The sequence below is a fragment of the Ornithodoros turicata genome, unplaced genomic scaffold (assembly GCF_037126465.1).
Source record: "Ornithodoros turicata isolate Travis unplaced genomic scaffold, ASM3712646v1 Chromosome23, whole genome shotgun sequence".
Classification (NCBI taxonomy): domain Eukaryota; kingdom Metazoa; phylum Arthropoda; class Arachnida; order Ixodida; family Argasidae; genus Ornithodoros; species Ornithodoros turicata.
Window position 1 is genome coordinate 1,333,596 of NW_026999342.1, and position 13,133 is coordinate 1,346,728.

At 50.1% G+C, this 13,133-nt stretch overlaps 1 protein-coding gene across 1 annotated transcript in view; it reads left to right on the forward strand.

Annotated features, from left to right (window-relative positions):
- The window catches only part of LOC135373276 (protein O-mannosyl-transferase Tmtc3-like), a 479,430-nt gene that overhangs the window by 397,448 nt on the left and 68,849 nt on the right, over positions 1 to 13,133 (forward strand). The window lies entirely within an intron of this gene.

The following is a 13,133-nucleotide window of genomic DNA, read 5'->3' on the forward strand; positions in this document are numbered from 1 at the left end:
AAGCGTGGTCTGGGAAGCGTAGAAGTCCGACGGCAAGCGAAGCGTGGTGCCATAGACTAATTCGGCGGGGGAACAATTGAGTTCGGCATGCAGGGCCGTGCGGATGCCTAGAAGCACGACCGGAAGAGAAGAAACCCATTCGGCTGTGTTTCCAATGCACATGAGGGCGGCCTGCAGGGTGCGATGGAAGCGTTCTACAAGGCCGTTAGTTGCCGGATGGTAGGATGTCGTCCGGAGACGCGAGCAGCCTAGGAGCTTCGTGAGAGCGTGAAAAAGGGCGGACTCGAATTGTCTTCCCCTGTCGGTGACGATCTCCGAGGGAACGCCGAAACGGCATATCCATGTGCTGACGAAGGCAGCAGCCACCGAGTGGGCGGTCATGTCGACAAGGGGAACGGCCTCCGACCACCGCGTAAAGCGGTCGACGCATGTCAAGATGTACCGTTTCCCTTCGCAGTGTGGCAGGGGGCCGACAATGTCGACATGTACCGTGTCGAAGCGGGCGTCGGGAGGAAGGAAGCGGGACAGAGGTGTGACGGTGTGGCGGTGGATCTTGCAGCGTTGACAGGCCTGGCAGGCCTGAGTCCAGAGCCGAATGTCCTTGGTGATACCGGGCCAGACGTATCTTGCGGAGACAAGCTTGACAGTACGCCTGACACCAAGGTGGGCAAGGTTATGAATGCTGTCAAAAAGCGCCCGACGAAGGCTTACTGGAACGAACGGTCTAGGGGTGCCGGACGGGGTGTCGCAGATGACGGGTGAGGTAGTACCGGGCAGCAGCACGTCTTGCAAAATCAACGCAGACGGGGAGCGTCGAAGGACTTCGAGCTCATTGTCTGTTTGCTGGAGCTGTGCTAGTCGGTCGAGGGAAAAGTCCTGGGATGACTGAATGACAGCGAGACGGCTGAGTACGTCCGCGGGAACGTTGTCGGGTCCCTTGATGTGGATTATGTCCGAACAGAATTCTGACAGAAATGCCAGGTGCCTGATTTCTCGTGGCGAGTAGCGGCAACTGGACTTTCGGAAGGCGCCTGCCAGCGGCTTGTGGTCCGTAAGCAACGTGAAATGTCGGCCTTCCAAAAGGTGGCGAAAGTGGCGCACGGACATGTAAGCTGCCATTCCCTCCTTCCCTCCTCAGATTCCCTCAGATTCCCTCCTTCCACCAGTGAAGACGGTAGGAAAAGTTGTGAAGGGCATGCGTCACATTGGAGGTGGGGCATGCGACTTGATAGTGAAGTCAAGGGCTGCCGCTGAAAGGCTGAAAGCCCTTGGTTCACTTACAGTGAAGGGCAGCGTGATTGAGTTGGTCTCGCTCGAGTCCAACTTGGTCACGGTCACGGTTATTTCGGTACCGGACCCCATTCCCGATACCGCGGTAGAGACTGCACTCACGGGATATGGGCCAGTCACTAGGGTGAGCCGTGAGACATTCCTTCAGAAGGAATTGGAAGGAATCGAAACAGGGAAGCGTCGTACTGTACTGAAGGTACTGTACTTGACCTGGGTGTCAGTAAGCTTCTTAGAGAAAAAGGCTATTGAGCGCCAGAAGCCAGAGATATGCTGCTGGAGAACTGATCCGACGGCCTGGTTGGAGGCGTCAACCATTAAGGTTGTCGGGGCGTCATGGGCAGGGTGGGCCAGCAGGCTAGCGTTGGCGAGGTTTGACTTCGCTTGGTCGAAGGCATACTGACTTAGGGTGGAGACACAGTGAGGAATAAACCTCCTGTAGAAATTAATGAGTCCCAGGAAGCTGCGGAGTTTACGGATGGTGTCGGGGCGAGGAAAATCTAGGATGGCTTGCACCTTGCTCGGAAGAGGTCTGATGCCGCTAGCGACGAGGAGGTGGCCAAGAAATTCAAGAGAGGGGCTGCCGAATTCGCATTTCTCTGCGTTGATGACGATGCCGTGGTGAGCGAGCCTCTCGAAAAGTAGGCGAAGGTGCCGGAGGTGCTCTTCGGCGGAGGAGCTGGCCACGAGTATGTCGTCAACGTACGCGAAAATGAATGGTAAGCCCCTGGTCACAGAATCAATAAACCTTTGGAAGGTCTGTGCAGCGTTGCGGAGTGCAAAGGGCATCCTGAGGGACTCGAACAGGCCGAAGGGGGTGGTAATGGCAGTCTCCGGAACGTCCTCAGGAGCCATGGGAATCTGGTGGTACGCCTTCCGCAGGTCGATTTTTGAAAAGATGGTGGCCCCATGCAAACCAGCCGTAAAGTCATGGATGTTAGGCAGGGGGTAGCGGTCTGGAACGGTCTTTACGTTTAAAGCCCTGTAATCTCCGCATGGTCTCCAGTCCCCAGTTTTCTTGGGAACGATGTGGAGGGCCGATGACCAGCTGCTGTCAGATGGACGAGCAATGCCGATTTCCAGCATATGCTCGAACTCCTGGCGGGCGATGACAAGTTTTTCGGGACCGAGACGGCGAGGCTTGGCATGGGTGGGATGTCCGGTGGTAGTTATACGGTGTACCACGTCGTGTTGCACCGGGCGAATCCAGTCGGGAGGTTGGTTGAGGCTAGGGAACTCTGCAAGCAGGGCTCCGTAGTCACAACTCGGATTGGCAGGTTTCAGGCCGAGAAGACCATGGCGTGGGGAGATACGCGTCGACGAAATGCCGGCCACAGACAGGTTGGTAGTAGAGTCGACAAGCCGACGGTGGAAGGTGTCAACGGCGAGACGGTAGTGGCTTAAAAAGGCCACGGCGAGAATGGGGTGCGTAACGGCGGCCACGAGGAAAATCCACCGGAATTGACGGCGTAAGCCCACGTCTAGTGCCAACGATCTTTCCGCGTAAACGAGGATAGAGGTGCCGTGCACAGCGGAGAGGTGGTGCATGGCAGGTCTTTGTTTGTCTGCAGCGCTAGCTGGCAACACGCTGACTTGGGCGCCGGTGTCCACCAGGAACCGGAAGCCGTGAGATTTGCAGGCAATGAAGAAAAGGCGACCTGGGTGAGTGTTCCGGGGATCACTAGTCGCCGTTAGTGATCCTCTCTGCTGTTTCCCGGCCAGCCGCAAGGGCTGGCGCAGTTGCGAGCCGCGGCGCCGAACTTGGCGTGGTAGAAGCAAGGCGGAAGGCAAACGGCTGGAGGTCGGCTGGGTGAAGGGGTCAAGCTGCGCCGTCGGGGGGTGGCCGACGGGATCGAGGTCGGCGACGGGGGCGCCGGCTCGACAAGGTTGAAGCGACTACGTCAGATAACCGTCGAATTTCTTCAGTGAGCGTGGTCAACTGAGAGGAAGAGGGCTGAGCGGTGGCTGGGTCTTGAGAGGGTGTCAGAGCAGCTACCGGAGCTGTAGAAGCCGAGATGGTGGGAGAACTCACTTCAAGAACCTTGTCGGCAAGCTTGGCCAGTGCTGCGATATCCAGGTCAGAGGCGGTGGCCAGAACAACCTGTACCTGGCTGGGAAGGCGTTTAAGGAACAATTCCCTCAACAGAACCCGATCGAAGGTCGCGGCGCGCGAGCCGAGGAGGTTCTCCATATGCCGAAGCATCTGGGAATGTCTTCGGTCGCCGAGCTCTTGTGCGTCGAGCAGGAGCTGTAGCCGCTTGCGCTCGGAAGCCATTGTGCGTTCAACGAGCGCTGTCTTGAGAGTGGTATAGGGCTCGGTGGGTGAAGGGTGAAGGAGCAAGTCAGAGACTTTCAGCGAGATGTCCGGAGGTAGAATGGAAATGACATGATAATACTTCCGCGTCTCAGTAGTGATGCCTGCGAGGGCAAACTGCGCTTCAGCTTGCACAAACCAAAGCTGGGGTTGCTGGCTGAAAAATGGCGGCAGGCGAACAGCAAAATGGCCGACCTGAAACTGGGCAGCAAAGGCAGGGGCGGCCTGTTCCACGGCCCCGGGCGGTGCAGGGAAGCGGGGCGCGTCGCCGGTTGCAGAAGGCTGCATCGTAGCAAAGGCCGGGTCACCAGTGTAGCGCGATCCAAGGAGGGACAACCGGAAGCCTCGGAAGGTCAAACGAAAAGAGATTTATTCGCAGCGCACGGGGACCGTGCTAAACTCGGTGCGCGGCGATGACGATGATGCTACAGTCCTAAGTTCACTTGACAAATCGTTATGCAGCGTCGGAATCGTGTTTGAGCATATCTCGTCGTGTTCGATTGCTTCGATCGTCGTACTGTGTAGCAAATACTGACTGTGTAGCGTAACCTGAACTCAGCGGTATGTAGTGCAGCTTGGAACGTAGTTCCCGAGGTTGTGAATCTGCAAGGTCCCAGTCCGTAACGTTGTGCATGCAAGCTGAGTCGAAATATCTTTGCGAACAAAGCTGCGTTGACTTCCTCCGTCCAATAATACTCGTACTAACTGTCGCTGTCCGTCCATGCATTCGATCCATACGTTCGCTGTTTGTAGTAAGATATTGGAACTGCCCTGCGCTTTGAAGACGTTAGGAGAGGCAGAGGACACAGTTGCGGTTATGTCCTGAGTAACAACATGTACAGTCGGAGATGATGATGCTCCTGGAAGGTGTCTCCTGTCGCACTTACTGCATCGAAGTCGGTAGCGCACTCGGCAGTTCTTGGATAGATCTGATCGCCTGCCGCACAAGAAGCAACGCCCTTCGCGGCGCAAGATGGCTCTCTTCTCTGCCGAGCTAAAGGTGCTGTACAAGCTTCCATCGAATGCTCTGTTGATTTGCACAGTATGCCGACAGCAGACCTTGCGCTTGCTTGTGCAGTGCGCTTGCTGTTATAGACGCAGCAGAAGGGCAAAGTGAGGCGGTCCTTCGACGGTTGATATTGTCACTTTGCAAAGCGCTGGCGGTAGCTCTTCGAACGCGCTCCCGACACTCGATCTCCTAAGACACTCTTCTAAGACGTCCAACAGACGTGACAAATCATCGGTCGTAGAAGTGGCTCCCGTGTCTGCTGTAGAGTCCGTTCCTTACACCCGGTAATACTCAAGCTCGAGTGCCGACAGAATTTTCCTAATGACTGCCCTGTGAACGGCAATCGCGTACTGGCTCCGAGGTATGACCATACTCTGCAGGTTTCGAGTCCTAACAGTCACGACTTCATGCAGCAACTGTAGGCCTGGGACGTCGTCCATGGACCGCATTGGTGCAAGATCAAATAGTGAATCTAAATGTTCATTGACGAGTAGTTCATTTTTGCCGAATCTAGTCTTGAGAATATCAACGGCGGTTTCATAGTTTTGTCCCTAATAGTTAATCCGTCCAGAGCGCGGGCCGCTGGTCCAGCCACGAGAGGCATCAAGTATTTCGTCTTGTTGACCTTCGATAGCCTTTGGTTATCATCAATACCTGGACGGAATTGGTCCCAAAATCTCTGCCAACGTGAGAGCTCACCACTGAAGAGTCGATCTTGAGCTTCGTTAGAACGATACCCATCCGGCTGGTTGGCAGAAGGGAGAAGATGCGTACGCAAGGGTGGTTGAATTTATTTGTCATCTGTCTTCCGGGATGTTGTGAGGCCACCAGCACAGAACGGACTTGAACTACGGTGCTTGTGATGGACTCTAAGTCACGGTCGCACGCTTCGCATTCATTCTCTAAGGACTCCTCATCGATGATTGCTTGAATGTCACTATCCATCTGCCATAGAGTTGACGCCTTGGTTTCTAGAAATTGCAACTTTGCCTTTAGCTTATCGATAGTTGGAGGTGATAGTGCCAAGAGCGCCTTGAGTTCGTTGATTATTCGCGTAACTGTTGAACGTGTGGTAGTCCGTATCCGCTTCAAGCCCTCCAGGTTTTCCATGCCGACGTCATTCTGCAAGCCTCGCCGTTAGGTCTTGACGAAAAGGAACCGGGATTCCCGGGTTTCGGCACCATGTACAAGAAATCAAGGACCCCGGTAGTTGCCGAACCGAATTTAATGGAATCCAGAAAATTAACGAAAAGCTCGCTGATGCGAGGTCACTTCGATGAACCTTTATACTTCTTCCTTAGCAAGAGCGATAGGTGCTCAACCCTGGACATATTCAGAAACTTTTGTTTCAACACGTTCTAGCTGTACATACGCTGTTGAACAACAACAGCAAGCTGCTGGAGATCAGCAGCACAGGGGAAAGCAACAAGCAACCCCTCAGAAACAAAAGATAAAACTCTACAAGGCGAATACTAACCGTCCCATTTGATCTCAGCGTTCTACGGGTGCCATTCACTAACGTAGTCAATGTTGCATCCAAAAACATATGTACCTGTAATTATACGCCTCAAAGTACAACTTTTGCACGTATTTCGAAGTATGTTGCAGACAGACCGCTCTACAACTGTTCTGGACGCGGTATCAAAAGCCACACGACTCCAAACGAGCAGTAAAGGTGTTCAACTCACCCTCGTTATTGATTTCATATACTCGTAACGAAGGAAGCCGTAAGGGTAACATCTCATTACGGCCGAAAGTCTCATTATGGCCAAAAATCCTTTAACTTCAAGTGTCTCATTACGACCGTGCTCGTGCTTGCTCGTGCTGTACCAGCCGAGGACAGCTGTTTCGCTCTATTTGGAGCTCGTCGGCGCGGCGTAGAGAAGTGACACGATCCTGGGTCGGCGCTAACAGTGCGTCTCGCCGAGACATCACTGTGGAGGCCGCATGCAGTGCAAGCCAGCAAATACATATACAAAGGGAAAATAGCCGAAGCTCTGTGGCTGCACGTTGAGCATATGTTTATAACTTGATCGTGCACTCCCAGCCGAGGACAGCTGTTTCGCTCTACTTGGAGCTCTTCAGCGCGGCGTAGAGAGGCTGTCCTCGGCTGGGAGTGCACGATCAAATTATAAACATCTGCTCAACGTGCAGCCACTGGGCTTCGGTTATTTTCCCCTTGTATAATATATATATATATATACATATACAGGGTGTCCACGCTAAGTGTGAACAGATTTTTTAAAAATATATATGACTTTTTCCAAGATGAAATCAATTGCAATATAGCATATGCTGAAGGGCACTCCCTAGCAGGGCATTAGCAAAGTCCAAAGGCAATGTCTTAATTAACTTTCATTAATTAACTTTTTAATTATAAAAGCTACAAAGTTATCTCAATGAGAACGTCTGTTCCTTTCGGTCACCTGATATCGTAGCCGTTTTCAGAACAAAAATCCGTTCGATAGATCGCCCGCAAAAAATTCCTGAAGGAACGCCATTTTTCTTTATTTTGTTCATTGCGCTTCTTAGAAGACGCGTATTTCCTTCATCCCCAACGGGAGAGGGGGAAGCAGCACAGTGCCGCTTCATGCGTCGAAGATGAGCTTTAACTTGCGGAAACAAAACAAAAACAAATGTATCGGGTGACTCTATCGGAACTGGCCTTATCTTGGGTTGCATTTTCTGCTTCCTTTTAATCTTTTTTCCAGGGCGCGAGAGGCGATAGTGTGCTCTTTCTCCCTCTCACATTGGGGGTGAAAGAAAGACGCGTCTTCTAAGAAGCGCAATGAACAAAATAGAGAAAAAAATGGCGTTCCTTCACGAATTTTTTGCGGGAGATCTATCGAACAGAGTTTTGTTCTGAAAACGGCTTCGATATCAGGTGACCGAAAGGAACAGATGTTCTCATTGGGACAACTTTGTAGTTTTTATAATTAAAAAGTTAATTAATGAAAGTTAATTAAGACATTGCCTTTGGACTTTGCTAATGCCCTGCTAGGGAGTGCCCTTTAGCATATGCTATATTGCAATTGATTTCATCTTGGAAAAAGTGTTATATATATTTTTAAAAAATCTGTTCACACTTAGCGTGGACACCCTGTATATGTTTACAAGTCAAGCGTGCCACAATCACAGCGCTGTGGACGGCCGTTTCGAGCTTGTTGGCTCTCATCGGCACAGCGTAGGGACGTGACATGCTCTTGGGTCGTCACGAACACTGCGTCTCTGCAAGACATCAATGTTCCACGGTGTTAGCAACACCTCTGGAGGCCGCAGTGCAAAGCCAGTAAGTACAGGTACAAATAGAGAAATGAGCGAATGCTCCATGGCTGCACGTCAGGTATATGTTTACAAGTCAAGCGTGCTACAATCCCAGCTGTGGACGGCCGTTTCGAGCTTGTTGGCTCTCATCGGCACAGCGTAGGGACGTGACACGCTCCTGGGTCGACACAAACACTGTATCCCTGTGTCTCTGTATATATATACAATAGTGGCCCTAAGGGCGCACTGCATGGCTTATACCCTGCTGACTGTATGCCCATACCTGGCTGCAAAATTCCATATCAATACAAGTCACAATACACATTATGACTTTTGGCCGTCATGAGACATCTTCGGCAGTAATAAGACTACGGCCGTATTGAGACTGGCCGTAATGAGACATTTGGGGATGATTATTGACCGTCTGGAGACCTTTGACCGTAATGAGACTTCGGCCGTAATGACATACAATCGCTCTAAGTGGCTCGGCTCGCCGTATTGTAATTGTACGCAATTATGCCGTAAGTCATGAGCACAAACACTGCAGTAAAATTTCATTCCTCGAAAGTACACGCTGGATCGCTGGTTCACATCGAGAAAATGAGTGAATTCGTCTTCGGAATAGCATCTCTGCCGAACTCAACCACAGCAAGCGTACGCCATTTGTCTTCCCGTCGGGCGGCATGGGGTGACGTCATGGAGCTGTGGAGGGGCCTCGTATATCTAGGTGGTGTCGGCAGAGCGAGAGGAAGGAAGCCTTATGGTGATAGAGCTAAGAATATTTCTTCACGGTGGCTCAGGTTGATCCGCTGAAGCGTTCAAGAAATGTGATCACTATTTTGCCTCGTAAATGCGGGAGCAAAGATAGATTTTTTTGTGCCATCTCCGCTCCTCCCATGGAGGTCCCAGGCCCCCCCACCTCCCGAAATATTTCTGGTTGTGCCCCTGGTGGTCGTAACACATCGTCCCTATTACAAACGTATTGCTTTTCATCACATTTCCACAGAAACTTGCCAACCGAGAATCTGTCGTTCGCCGAAGCATGCTTGCTGAAATTTGCATTTGCGGAACTCTGTGCTCTGCCTCTCTGGAACGTATGTATTACAGTTTTCTTGTGGCTGGGGGCCTTATCTCGCGACCCATCACCATCAATGACTAGCTCGTGATGACAGATCTGTTGATAAGAAGGGAAAGTCGATCTTTCTTTCTTTGGCTGTTTCACGCCCAGGAAGGGGGAGCGCGAACGCCCATTTCAGGAAATTCCATGATGTGAAAAGCCTGAGTCTGAACAATAAATAGAGGAAAAGCACATGACAGTTGGCTTGCCGTCTATGTCATGCTCTTAGTTTCAGCAAACGCTCCTCGGAGAACGGCAACTTTTCAGGCGTCAAAAACTCATTATAACCTTTCGATTTTGATTTGACTAGTCCATATGAATCCGAATTCACGCAGGAAAATGCCGCCCTCGCTTGTCTAATTTTCGAGCTAAATTCTCAAAAATATCTTGGTTAACAACTGTACACTACCTAAAGGAAGTACTACACTACTACACACTACCTAAGGTAAAAACTTTTATGAGTGTCGGTAACTTTTTTTGCCATACCGCTAGAGTGGTAAAAAACTTTATGAGTGTGGGGGACTTCTATGTCATACCGCTTGTCTTTATGAATTAAATGACACTTTTTGTCCCCCGTATAATGCTGCTAAAGAGGATATCGTATAATACATCGCTTTCCTTTCGAGACGGCAGTAGCTAGAAAATGTTTCATAATTTCGAACCGCTCATGTTGTACGACACAAACCGGTGCACGCTATGCAGGCCAGGACCCACCGTTTACCTATGTCGTGCCGCTTATCTCGTTGAATGCTTCAGACCATTTAGCACAGCGTGCATTACTCCGTAATAGGCCATTATAAGCACCATTTTGTGCGTGTACCACACTGAAGAGGAGTTCTCGGTAAATTAGCACCGACTTGACTGTGCAGCCAGGCGCCCACAGCTCCCCATAGAGCCCATAGTTTGAGATAATTCAGGCAACACTGGGCATACGACCAATGAAAATGCGTCGTGATGCCTAGCAGCCAACCAATCAGCAACCTCTCAGTTTGGCTCGGCTTTCGGCCGGCCCTGGCTGCCATTGACTTCTACTGGTTTTCATACATGGCGCCCGTTATTCCAAAATAACTAAGACATTTTTGATAGGCGAAATACATATTCATTGATGCAACATATAAACTCAAATGCTTGACTCATATATTCACCGTGCGTACAGGACGTTTCGTTCCTTGAATAGACAGCAACCAAACAAAGTTCGAACTTGCAAAGCACACATACAGTCTACTTCTGGAGGCGAGCGAAGTCCACGAGTGCGTGTGTTTCACAGATGAGCATCTTCTTCTCATTCTGGCGATGCACCGTAGGTCACACAGTCACGGGAAATACTTTTGTCGTTACGAACACTCTCTTCTTAGTCACTGTATTTGAAAATGCGACAGCGCTCGGAAGTGTTCCTCAGGCGTCAGCTCACCAAGCATTCCAGTTCCGACACGGCAAGAATGTCCGTAGGTTGACACTTTATCGGAGATCAGTACATGGCCAGAGTCACTATAGCTCACGAACAAACCCGCGCGTACACTTCCTCTTCGGTCGTTGTGGTCAACCGACATCGGCGAGCCGCGGAGACGCAGCGACCTTGCTTGGAGCTGCCCGCCTGGCCGACTACCCGCGAAAAGTGAGCTGTCAGATATTTCGAAACTTTATTAACCAATCCCGGAGCGCGCATCCTCCTTTGGCCAATGGGCATCCGTCATGATGCCTGACGATGTAATACCAGGGGCGCGAAGCTGTAGTAGAAATCTATTGTAGCAGAAAACTCACGTGACCTCCGGAGCTGGACCAATGGCTGAGGACTAGCCACCCTATTTTTTTATATTTTTTATTATGTCGCGATGACGTAAATTACGTGTCATCCGTTTCTCCCTCTACTTTTCTCCTCTCTGCTCTGCTTCCCATTTTCTTTTGTTCCTTTTTTTTCTTCAGTTCACTGTTTTTCTGATTCGCGTTTGTCGGAATGCAGTGTGAGTTACAGAAATACGACGAAGCCTCGGTTGTTTTTTTCACATGAAGTATTTTATTGTGCGACATACGGTTATGCAAGCAAGACGTACACAGCATGACTGCGGTAACGAAAACAACATGACATTAATATTGCTCCGGAATTTGCTTGAAGCGTGATAATGTCGGACTGCCTCTGGCAAGGACTGCTACTGGGGACTGGAGCTCAGTGGCTGCAAGATGAAAATTAGTATCAGATAGACAGCTATGCATGTGAAAGTTGCAATGTAAATAGAAATAATAAAGGTGCTACTGAACGCGAAAAAGAAAGGTGGAAAGGTTGTGAGAAGCTCGCAGCCATGGGGTATGATGAGCGACTAGTATAAAAAATACCTTCTATTGCTCTACTTCACAATGATACATTCAGGCCGAATAGCCTGACAAACTTGGCTTTAGCGCTACGTACAGAACAGTCAACGTCGAACGAAACTTGTCCAGCGAAATCACCAAGTAGCATCAAACCTTTATACAGTACGACGTGAGCGGGTATTTAATCATAACATTTTGATGATATTTTTTCACGAAAAGAAATTATATTCTACCATCGTATCTTCAAAGCTACACTGACTGTCTCGGTCACAGCGCATTCCGGTCCCGATTTATGATAACTGTTAAGCAACTTATTCCCAATACACGAAGTGAACGCGGTGTTGTAAAGCAACAAGCAATGACAAATCACTTACCTGTTGGCAGTCGTTGACCGGGTATCAGGTACGAGGCGTTCGGACGCTCGAATAGTTTCTACACCAAGAAGCAGAGCAGAATTGTTGCGCAGGCATTTTCTTTGGCAGCTGTGACTGTTCGAGGACACTCACATGATACAGCTTGCGTTTTTAAACAAGAAAAATCAGAACTCGTAGTCCAACCCAACCGCTACACAATACGAGCCGTCTGAAACGGACGCCGGCGACTCCGTGGACGCCGGTTGCAACCGGCACAGCCGCCGCGCCGTGCGCTGTCGCCTGTTTGAGCGCTCGCGAACAAATTTGAAAACGGCCAATCATAGCTCAGAAAACGAATTCATCCTCATGGGAACCAATCAGTAATCACTAGCCACCGGATGTGTCCATGACGTTCAATTCATGACGTTTTCTGACGTCCGATGACGTGAAACGAATGAAGCGCCTCACTTTAGCCCGCAAACGAACTGGCGAGTTTCGGGCCCTTAGTAATACCACGTGACTGTGACGTGATTTTATTTTTCTACTGCCGCAAATGCGGGGAGCTGTGGAGGCCTGGTGCAGCTGCGTCTGTTGCAAGACAACGTTCATTCGTTTAATGACCTTGAGCGGCACACAGCTTTTCGTTTTCAACTGGAATTGCCGCCCTCACCAGTTAGTCGCCTTCAGTCAAATGAGGCATAACCAGAAGCAATAAAGTCAAGGCAAGTTCGTGAGACGCATAGCGAAAGAGGAAAATAAAGAAACATGGAATGGGAAGTAACAGGAATTCTAATGGTTCCTAATTGTCCGAGTTATTTCCTGCATATGATGCACGTGTAGAGAAATATGTTGCAGTTATGTATCTCCCGTTAAGGAGAATACCCTGCGTTAGAGCTCTGCACCGGGCCGGACTTGCTATCGGCTGTTTGCTCCGGACCGATAAAATACGCCAACACCGCGGGCCAGGTCGGCCGGGCCGACAAACATGTTTCTGAGAGTCAGGCTCGACGGGATCACGCAGCTAATTCCACGCAATAGATTATTATTGGTTCATATCGTCACGCGCTTGCGTCATTCCTGTTCATATATTTGCAAAAACAAGCAAGGGACACTGCATTATCTCTATGATTCGACCCTCTATAACGTTCTCAAAGCCACTTCACATTGTTCCTGACTCCTGGGTCCTGACGTATTTCACAAACACGTTCACAAAGCTCGGGTAAGGATTAGGAGGATGAGTTTGTTGACAACATCCTCTACCTCCACAAAAACTTGGTAGTGTAACGATAATGCCCTTGCTCGCGTGCGTTCTGGATTTAATTTGGTCTCGTGCTGTTGTGGTGTTAAACCGACAGTTATTGTATGTTTGTGGTCGTGTCTTCTCTTCTTATAAATGTACCTATAAATTTTGTTTGATAAGCGCTAGAAACGCGTACGTCACGGTTGGAAATACCAGGCCGGGGTCTACTCGGTGAGCTAGTG